This window comes from Ursus americanus, chromosome 2, assembly GCF_024610735.1.
Source record: "Ursus americanus isolate L20-20 chromosome 2, mUrsAme1.1.p, whole genome shotgun sequence".
Lineage (NCBI taxonomy): Eukaryota > Metazoa > Chordata > Mammalia > Carnivora > Ursidae > Ursus > Ursus americanus.
Window position 1 is genome coordinate 69,638,142 of NC_142128.1, and position 10,727 is coordinate 69,648,868.

A 10,727-nucleotide genomic window follows, 5' to 3' on the forward strand; every position below is an offset into this window, starting at 1 on the left:
AATAAAACGTAAATTCTTTCACACAGCAAACTGCCACTTACCATGATCTGGTATCTACAAACCTGTATGGCATTATTTTATCACAGCCGCTCTCCATTTTCCCGAAAGGGCATGTTTTCTACAAGATCCCTGCGTTCTTCCTAAGTATGGTACCTATGTCCACCTGGCTTACTCCTACTTTATAGTAATCACTTCCTCCAAGAAGCCTTCCCAGACAGCTCCTGACACACCCCAGTCAGTGCTGTAGCATAGGTTCGTCTACTGTTCCCAGAGCACCCTGTTCTTACTTCTGGCATAGCATTTGCCACACTGTATCATCAGTTAATCATCTGTCTTTCCTACTGGTGACAAGGTCTATCCCCAGCACCTGTTTACTGCTCAGCCTATAGTAGATGCTCAATTAACTTTTAGGGACCAAGAATGGGTGTCATTGTAGTTAACACTTAAGGTGATGTACCTACGAATTCCTCACAATTTCTCCTTTAAAGCGTCTAATTTTAATTATTGAAAAATCGTGTGTTATCTTCATTTTTCAGATGAGAAAACAAAAGCTCAGAAAAAAATTTAAATTACCTTATATCACACAACTAATAAACTGGCAGATCCACGATTTGAACCTAGGATGGTCTCACTTCAAAGCCCATGTTTGAACTACATGGGCCTCCCTGATATTACCTGCCCTTAAGACAGAAGCAAGACATATGAAGTGTGAGGGGAAGGGCATTGGACCCTAGCTCCGCCAGCAAGCAGGCCCTTTTGATCCTGTTGAATCCCTGAAATTACCCTACCCTGAACCTACCAGGGCACTACAGATGTAAGTCTTGCTAACAGTGTGGGCTAGGAAAAGAATGTGAGTGAGAATACACCACAAGGTGGTTAATGTCATTTTTCAATAATTTAATGAATATTAAGAAAGTATTCCTCAGAGGCAAGGCCCTTTGCTAGGTCATAGGGAGTAATAAAATTAACATATGAATAATAATTTACAAAGCACATTCATATGACTACCTAATTTTCATATCCATTCTGTGAAATAGGCATTATTATCTAGCAATTCTTGATGCAGGACTGAGGGTCATAGAAATTAAGATGCATGGCCAAGATTTCATGGTTGGTTAATATCGAGGTCTGCCTTCACAAACAAGGACAAGTCTTCTGGCTCCACTCCTCAGGCAGCTTTCCCTGTGCCCATTCCTTCCCTAGATTATGGAGGCCGTCGTGTTCATAAATAAATACAATACAATGTAAAAGAGGTAAGTGCTATAAGAGTTAAAAAGTGCGGGGAGAACATCTAGGTGGAGGGATCAGGAAGATTTTTTCAGGACTTCTGTTAAACCCGATGTACTCAAATTCACCTTCAACTGAGTTCTAGAGCAAAGTGTCAAATTAAGAGAAACCTATAGCCTGGAAGGTTGAAGAGAGATACTGAAACATTTCGCCCATCGTTAAAATAATCTGCAAGCCAATACAAGATTCTCAAGGCCAGAAACCATGCCTAACTGACCTTATGTTGCATGTGTGACCTAGCAGAGTGCTTTGTCCACAATGGATGCTGGGTAAATGCGTGTTGAATTTTATTGAAAACCATTTCAACCTAAATAAACATGATGAGGAAGAGAAGAAAACAAAGACAGTTGCTCTGACTTGTCCTCTGATTCAGTAGTGATGCATTTAGTAGCAATGGCATTACTATGACCCCAGTTGGGGAGGCGTGTGTTTAGGAATGGGGAAAAAAAATGCCTACACAAAGAGCAGCTTTTACTTTCAGGGAGGCTGTGAAACTTGGGGTCATAGTAGGAGGCTATTATTAACAGAGAAACACCCTGAGTACAAAGAAGAAGTATTCATTTTCAGGGAGACAGACACTCTAATAGGGTGTTCTTTGTGACACCTTCAGAATGATCTCTTTTTAAAATGATTGTCTGTAGAATACCACTGGCAAAAGAAACGCTCTCCACTACCTTCTTAAGATATCTGACTTCACTAAAAACAAAAACAAAATCCAGTGATTCTCTGGGCCAGCTTATCCAACTACACAGCTATTTCTCTATTTTTTTTATCTCCAGGCAGAGACTCACTATCCATCAGGCAACAGTTACACAATTCCTACATATATAGTTCTCCTTCTCCATATTTCCTTTCTCCTGGAAAATCTACAATGTAAACCAGACTTCCTTCTTTGTGGGTGTCCTCTGTTTCTCTGTCTTTGGATAGATTCATAAATATATTCATTCATTCATTAGCTAATATTGATTGAGCACCTGGGTGCTGAGGATGCAACGTTGAACAAGACAGCTGAGGAAGCAAATTTTTAATGAGAGAACTTAGGGATCCGAGGGCCTGAGCGGCCTAGTTCTTCGTTGTCATGTCTCTCTCTCCGTAGGCTAGAAGCCTTGTTATTTCACCTATAGAAATCTTCAGTGTGTCCCCTCAAAAACAGAGAAACAAAGAAACCATTGAGCGCTGCAGTTATTTTTTTAATTGAATGCATGTTTACATATACTATCATCCACTTTCAAAGGTTACACTAATAGTAGCGAACTCTTACTGAGCACTTTGTATGTATCAGGCCCTGTTTTACATGTATTCAATCCTTACCGCAACTCCTCAACCCCGTATCTTCATTTGGCAAATGGAGAAACTGAGGCATTTCAGTAAATGGTGAAACAGAGGATTTCAGTAAATGGTGAAGACCTTGTGTTATTTTGAAACTCAAGGAACTAGAATAAGTAAACTTTGAATCAACCAGGTTAAGGATGACCGGGGTGGGGGGGGCTTAGCTGGTGACAATAAGATGTTTGGTTGGCTGAAGTTTCGCAGCATCTGATAAATCAATATGATATAGAAGAGTCTGGGCTACATGTCCGACAAAATATCAGCTCTAGACACAGGTGCGGCTTTCATCTGAATAGCTAACAGAATTTTATAAGGATTACCTCTTCAACCTTCACAATAATTTCTGCAAGGCCTGTGTGGTAGGAGGCCAAAAATGTAGCTGGAGCAATTAAAACACAGGGAGGACACATGATTCCCAAAGTCATACTGTGTATCAGTCTAACCTGAAAAGTGAAACCTGGCTCTCATGTTCCCAGGTACAGCATTATATTTTCCCAGATCCCAAAGACATTTCCTTTATTTATTCCCTACTCAATCCAAGGTCTGGTCTGAGGTCAAACCCTAGTTTGGGAGTAAAGACCCTGGGTTCCATTACTGTTTTGCCACATGATTTGAGGGAACATATGTCACTGCTCTCTGGTTTCCACTGCTATAAAACAAAGGGGTGGAATTGGGCAACTTCTAAGATACTTCCAACACCAACAGTCTTCAACGGGAGGCTGCCATCTGTATACTTTTTATGCAATTGTAACTAAAGGCTAAATCAGTCAGATGCCTAGTGTTCAGGATTTAAATCTTTTGAGCAGGAGTTACTTTTTTATTTCCGGAAAACCTTATGATGGGATTGTGTGGAAAGGCTAGGGGAGGTTACAGCGCAGGAAATGGAATCCTCCCGTGAAGGCAGGAACCAAATCAAAACTGGGATGAAAGAAGGGGATGGATGTCATTTTTTGTTGGTAAGTATAGGAGTCCTGCCACTTAAGTCATCCAGATGTAGAGTTTTAGAGTGTCACCTAATCAACCAGGAAAACTTTGTTCTTTTTATCAACTTCTTGATGGAAAAAACCTGATGTCTATCAGCAGCGGAAAGGACCGATCCAACAAATTATGCTTCACAGAAGGATCACATAGGCATCGAGGGGAGGATCTCAAAGACGTCATGTGGTCAAGGGAAAAAGAGAAAGATGCAGAGCAGTATGTTTTAGTATGGTGTTTAAGAATCATTATATTTATGGCATATCCCTAGATATTCCTCGAAAGATGCACAAGAAATTGGAGGAGCAGTCAAGAGACCTAATTTTCTCCTTTTACGCATTTGGTAGCTTTTGATTCATAAGCATCTTTACTTATTCAAAATATAAATTAATATATATACTTTAACTAACTTCTTCACTCCTTTCGGCAGTGTGATTTCTGCACCTGCCGCACTCCTGAAACTGTTCTCACAAAAGTCCTGGGGGGCGCTTGGGTGGCTCAGTCGTTAAGCGGTTGCCTTCGGCTCAGGGCGTGATCCTCGCATTCTGGGATCGAGCCCCACATCAGGCTCCTCTGCTGGGAGCCTGCTTCTTCCTCTCCCACTCCCCCTGCTTGTGTTCCCTCTCTCGCTGGCTGTCTCTATCTCTGTCAAATAAATAAATAAAATCTTAAAAAAAAAAAAAGTCCTTAATGAGCTCCTTGTTTTGACTCTTCTGCTCTTGCGTCTTTGGCCTCTGGAGCATGTGGCACTTATGAGTGCCCCTTTGTTCTAAAACTACCTTTTCTCTCTCGGTTTCCATGGCCCTCCTGGAAACATCTGGTCTTTCTCACTTTTTGAATCCCCTCTTTGCTGCCCTTCAATCTCCTTTGTTTGTTCACCCACCCAGTAGAGGAGCTACTCAAAACTCAGTCCCTGGTCCCCTGCTACCTCGATACTCCAGCTCCTGGCATTACAACAGTGTCTTCATGGGTTCAATCTCACCCCTATCCAGGTGATTCCCTCATCTATATCTCAGCTTCTGACTCCTGACTCTGACTCCTCTCCTGCTGGCCATTTCCACCCAGATACAGCCCTAGGACCTCACATTCAGTAATCAAAACCAAACTCCTCACACTGTCCTCTCACTGGGCTTCTAGTCACAGTCTTCCAAATTCTACAAATGACACAATTCCATGCTTAAATGTGTCATCCTGGAGCGCTCATATCTCTCACTTCCGTTTACTCGTTTCTAGTCCCATGAATTTCTCGTTTCCTCTCTTTCCCTCCCACTCGGTTTCTGTTTCTCTCTTTAGTTTTTTGGTTTTTTTTTTAATTGAAGCACAGTTGATACACAATGTTACATTAGTTTCAGGTATATCACATAGTGATTCAATAAGTCTATTAGTTATGCTATGCTTACTATCGTATAGCTACCGCTGTCACCATAGGTCGCTATTACAATAACATTGACTAGATTCCCTATACTGTACCTTTCATCCTTGTGACTTATTCATTCCTTGACTGGAAGCCTGTACCTCCCACTCCCCTTCTCCCATTTTGTCCATCCCCCCATCCCCCTCCCCCCTGGCAACCATTGGTTTGTTCTCTAGCTTCTCTTTTTGAACCCACAGACTAACACAATAATCTTCCTAAACCTGAATTTTGATGCTTCAACAATAGTCACAGTCAACAAACTTTAATGATTTCAGACTGTACGTCCAAGACTGTACTAGACTTTTTACATACTGGACTTATTTAATTATAAAGTAGCATGTAACATAGGAATTAATCTCATTTTACGGATGGAGAAAGGGAGCTCAGACGGATTAAGAGAATTTCTCAAGCTTTCATGGGAAGAATAGAGTTGACACTCAAACTCATGGCTCTTCATTTCAAGTTCAAGAGTTTTTCCATCCCCACTCACCTGCTTAGTGGTGATGCCTTGCCTTTTAGATATAGTCTAAACATTTGCCTTGACTTTGAAGGTCTTCTGCAAAATGGCCTATTCATATTTCCCCAGTACTCTCCTATTCACATCAAGCCAAATGACTCAAGATTGTCAACATATTTAATCCTTCACGAGACTTATTGGTTTGGGTAATTTTATTAACTGTCCTCCATAATGCCCTCCATGAGACCAGCATAAACCATTGAAATGTCACCTTACAATAAACCTCAGATGCCACCTATGCCTCCCCACTGCCCCCTTCCTCCAGGTTTCCCTGATCTATTTGTGCCCTTATATGGTATGTTTTGTCTTGAATTATAGTTTTTTCTGTGCACCATAAGAGAAGAGGCAATCTTATTTTGCTTTATAATCGCCTTCAGTGCCTAATATATAATAGACCACATAAAGTATTTGTTGAACAGTTGAAAGAATCAGTGAATTAACTGGCAACAATAACCAAAAAAAAAAAAAAAACCATATTAAAACACATTCTAGGGCCTTGAAACAGATCAATAGAATTTAACTAGCTTATATGGCAATTAAAAATGAAGTGTTGATCTTCTTAATACTATAGTGATTCCCAGTGGTTCCTGAATACTACTAGTCTATTACGGTTTATTAGAAATTATACATAGAAAATGTAGTGATTTTTTCATAAAACCAATTTTTTTTCTCTTAAGGATTATTTTTTGTTATAAGGTTATTGCCTTCTTGCTTTTTTTTCTGTTAAAATGTCCTTTCTCTTGTGAAATAATAGTTATCATTGGTGATGGTTGAGCTTTTATGTATCCTCATTGGTAAAATAAAAAGTTGATAACCCTATGTTCTTTACTCTCCAGTTTATTTATTTATGCGTTCATTTGGGAAACTTGGTTGCTTTGTGAAATCCCAAAGTCTGGAGGCCACTGCTCTAATCAACTGAACTAAGTAAGTTAGTCTAGATTAGCTTCTTAAACAAAACTGGCTCCAAATAGCATTCAGAAAAAGCCAAAATCTGTTGTTTTTGTGTATCACATTTGCTATGGAAACAGTTATTATTGTAATTTCAAATATGTTGGTATTTGAAAAGTCATGGCATATGGGCTAAGTTGTTGGGGTTTGTTTGGTTTTTTGGGTTTGGTTTTTTTTTTTTTTTTTTTTTGGTCACTAAATATATAAATCAAATCTTCCTTTAAAGCTCTAGTTAGGAGCTATGCTTAAACTTTTGTGAATCTCTTTCTAAATAGATTTGGAATCATCAGTATACATAGGAAACGATCATTCCTTTCATTATGACCTACAAACAGCTGGAAAAAACACACTACTCGTTTCTGATGTTTGATCTTTTCAGTCAGGATACTAGCAGAATTTTGAATATATAATTTTGATTAATGGAAACAAAATATGGTGGCTTTCTTCTCCTGATTAGTTTTCTCATCTGTTCCCCATCTTCCTCCTAACTTTCTAGATCAGGGAAATGTAACTTCCTGTTTAGTTTCTTATGTTGTTAATTTAAAGGTTCTGGATAAAACTCGAAGAGGAAAAATTACAGCTTGACATTGGAAATTAGAAAAGGCAAAAGCTTGTGGCATCCAAAATGATATTCTTTATGGAACTTAGATACATCAGAACATTATTTTTGCCATAAGAAACACTTTACTTTTAGGTGACTCAAAATGAAAGCTGGAATTGGAAAGGAAAGAAAAGCAACAAATGGCCTAGTGAGTGAAAAATGTGCTGAGATAGTCCTCCACGATTCCAAAATAAAAGAGGTTTCTTTAAAAATAGAAACAATACTCTGGCTCTTTTACTAATCCACTTAAAATCTGCTTAGACCTATTTCTTACTGTATTTTAAAACATTTTTTGTTATATTACATTAGTAGACACAATTCAGAATTCAAATAAAACAGGATATTTTATTTTTTGTAACCAAAACTGGAAATGCTAGGAACCACCTGGACGTGTGCAAATAGAAACGATTATCTCCTCATCAAGTCTCGTGAGGTTTATGTTAGTAATCACATAGAAGGGTTCAAGCAAGTACACCATTTAAATTTTTATTTCACTGGATATAAATTTTATTATTTATCTTCCATGGGCCACTTAGTTAGTTCGGTTAACTTTTTAGAGTGGGAGTGGGAAATGGGAGCAAAGATGTGGGGGCGGGGATCGGAAGGACGTGGTAGTAACCACAGCCTGTTCCCAAATCCTGGCTTGCACTTTTTTTTTAAGTATGTTATTTTTTTTAATTAAAAAGCAGGAAAATACTATAGATAACTTAAGGAAACCTACATCAAAACAAAAAAGCGGGGCGCCTGGGTGGCTCAGTCGTTAAGCATTTGCCTTCTGCTCAGGTCATGATCCCAGGGTCCTGCCGTGGATGGGGCGCCCTGCTCAATGGAGAGTCTGTTACTCCTTCTCCCTCTGCCCCTTCCCCCTGCTCATGCCCCCTCTCCCTCTCAAATAAAACCTTTTTTTAAAAAAATTAGAAAACATTCTTCTAATTGCAATTGAGTGCATTTTTTATACTTAAAACTCACAATTTTTTTCTTGTGATAAAACTAATCCACATTCATTACTTTAAAAAATACAAAAAAGCAAATGAAAAAATAAACACCGGGGCACCTGGGTGGCTCAATTGGTTAAGGGTCTACTTTCAGATCAGGTCATGATCCCAGGGTGCTGCTCAGTGGGGAGCCTGTTTCTCCCTCTCCCTCCATCCCCTCCCCCCACCCCACCCCCGTCCGTGCTTTCTCTCTCTTGCTTTGCTCTCCTCCTCTCTCAAATAAATAAAATCTTAAAAAAATAATAATAAACACCTATAATTTCACCACCCAGAGATATGCTTTGTATATCCTTTCATTCATTTTGTACCAAAAGGAGCTTATATTGTACACCCCATTTATAACTTGTTTTACATAATACTATTATTAATATCCCTTGATATTAATAAATATTCATCTAAAACATCAACTTAACGCATCATAGAATTTCATCATATGGATGTGTTTTTTTAATTTTAACCAAGCCCCCCTATTATAGAATATTTTTGCTATTTCTATATTTTTTATTTTTATTAATACTGCTGTCAAAACATATATCTTTGCCTACTTTACTGATTATGCTTAGATATGGATAAATTCTTTTTTTTTTTTTTTAGTGAGGGAGAGAAAGAGAGAGCACAAGTGGAGGGAGGGGCAGAGGGAGAGAGAGAGGATTTTTTTTTAAGATTTTATTTATTTGACAGAGAGAGACAGCGAGAGAGGGAATATAAGCAAGGGGAGTGGGAGAGGGAGAGGCAGGCTTCCCGCCGAACAGGGAGCCTGATGCGGGGCTCGATCCCAGAAGGCTGGAATCATGACCTGAGCCGAAGGCAGATGCTTAACGGCTGAGCCACACAGGCGCCTGAGAGAGAGAATCCTAACAGGTTCCTCACTCAGCACAGAGCCGGACTCAGGGCTCCACCTCAGGATCCTGAGATAGTGACCTAAGCTGATATCAAGAGTCCGATGCTTAACCTGCACCACCCAGGTGCCCCAGAGCTGGGTAAATACCTGTGAATTGCCAAGTCATTTTTGTCAGTCTTTTTGTATATATGTGACACTGCCCTTCAGAAAAGTTGTACCCATTTTCATTCATACTAGCAATGCTGGAGTATACATTGTTGTTTACTTTTTATTTCTCTAATGACTAATGATGTTAAACTTTCTGTCATAATTTTATGTGCTTGTTTTTCTCTTATGAGACGAATTTCCCATTTATTTTTAGGCTGTTCATCTTCTCATTGATTTGTGAGAGATACACACTAAATATATGAATTCTTTATGTATCCAACACAGTCATTTTTCCAAGCTATCATTTTTCTTTTAATGTTAATTATAGCGTTTTTTGAATGTACTTGTTTTTTCCCTACTGAATTCTGTCAATCTTTTCTTTTCTAGGTTCCGCCTTAGATGTTAAACTTTAAAAAGCTATTCCTCCAAGACCACTCGACCGACAGGTTATTTAATGTATACATGAAGTAACACACAAATTGGCACAGGCATGATGTTGTTGTTGTTGTTTTAAATCAGCTCTACACCCAACATAGGGCTCAAACCCATGACCCTGAGATCAAAAGTCAGATGCTCCGTGGACTGAGCCAGCCAGGCGCCCCTGTCACGGGCATTTTGTCTGCAGAGATACTGACCTTCCACTGTTTTGATCTCAAGAACATTTTTACTGTATGTACTAACACAAGCATTTTAATCAGAATTATACCAACAATGTTGATTGTGAAGACAGTGTTTCCGGAGACAGTGTCATTACGCTAATTTCATTCTTTGATCAACTTTCTCTACTCTGTAGTTAAACTATTCCTGGTTTTGCTTTGTTTTGCTTTTTCATTTTCTTTTGCTGTTCGACTGAGATTATTTTCACTGGAATTGGTTCTCTTCCATGTAAATTTACAACCAACATTTAATTTTTTTTATGACTCTTTTGCTCATATCAAGTTCTAACAGCAACCTGCTACTGTAAGTTTCCTTTTGTGGCCATTATTTTTAACAGGTTCGATTTCCCTGAGTCACATTTTTATATTTCCAGTTTTGTTAAAAAGATGTGATTCTCCAAGCAGCTTTTTGTTTATTACAGCTTTGACTGTATACAGTCCAGCTCATTGTCTCTGTGTGTGTGTGTTATTTCTACTAGTAATTTTTACTATGAATCAAATGAAAGAATGACAGAGTCACAAGTGCTGTAAATACAGTGGCTACCATACCACACAAGAGAGCAGAGAGTAGGACCCCTTTGCAGCCCAGAGAGAGTAGGTGATATGGTTGTTTAAACTATGTTTACAAATTCTTTGAGTTTCCATCCAAAAGATAGAGCTTGATTCCCCTTCCCTTGGGAAAAGGGACTCAATTCTAAAGAATAAGAAAAAAAGTGCAAAGGACAGGTCTATAACCTAGTCACTGGAGACAAGTTCATAAAAGGCATTGCGACTTTCTGCTTATTCTCTCTTAGATCTCTACTTCTGGGGAAATCCTGCCGCCATGTTGTAAGGACACTCAAGCAGCTTAGGAAAAGGTCCACTTGGGGAACAACGGAGGCTGCCTGCTAGCAGTCATGTGAGTGAGCCATTTTGGAAGCTGATCCTCCAGTCCCTGGCAGGCCATCAGAAGAAGCCAATAGCTTCCTGGGAGGCTGATTCATAGTGACTCCTAGATGTCTCTTAGACTCCTGACCC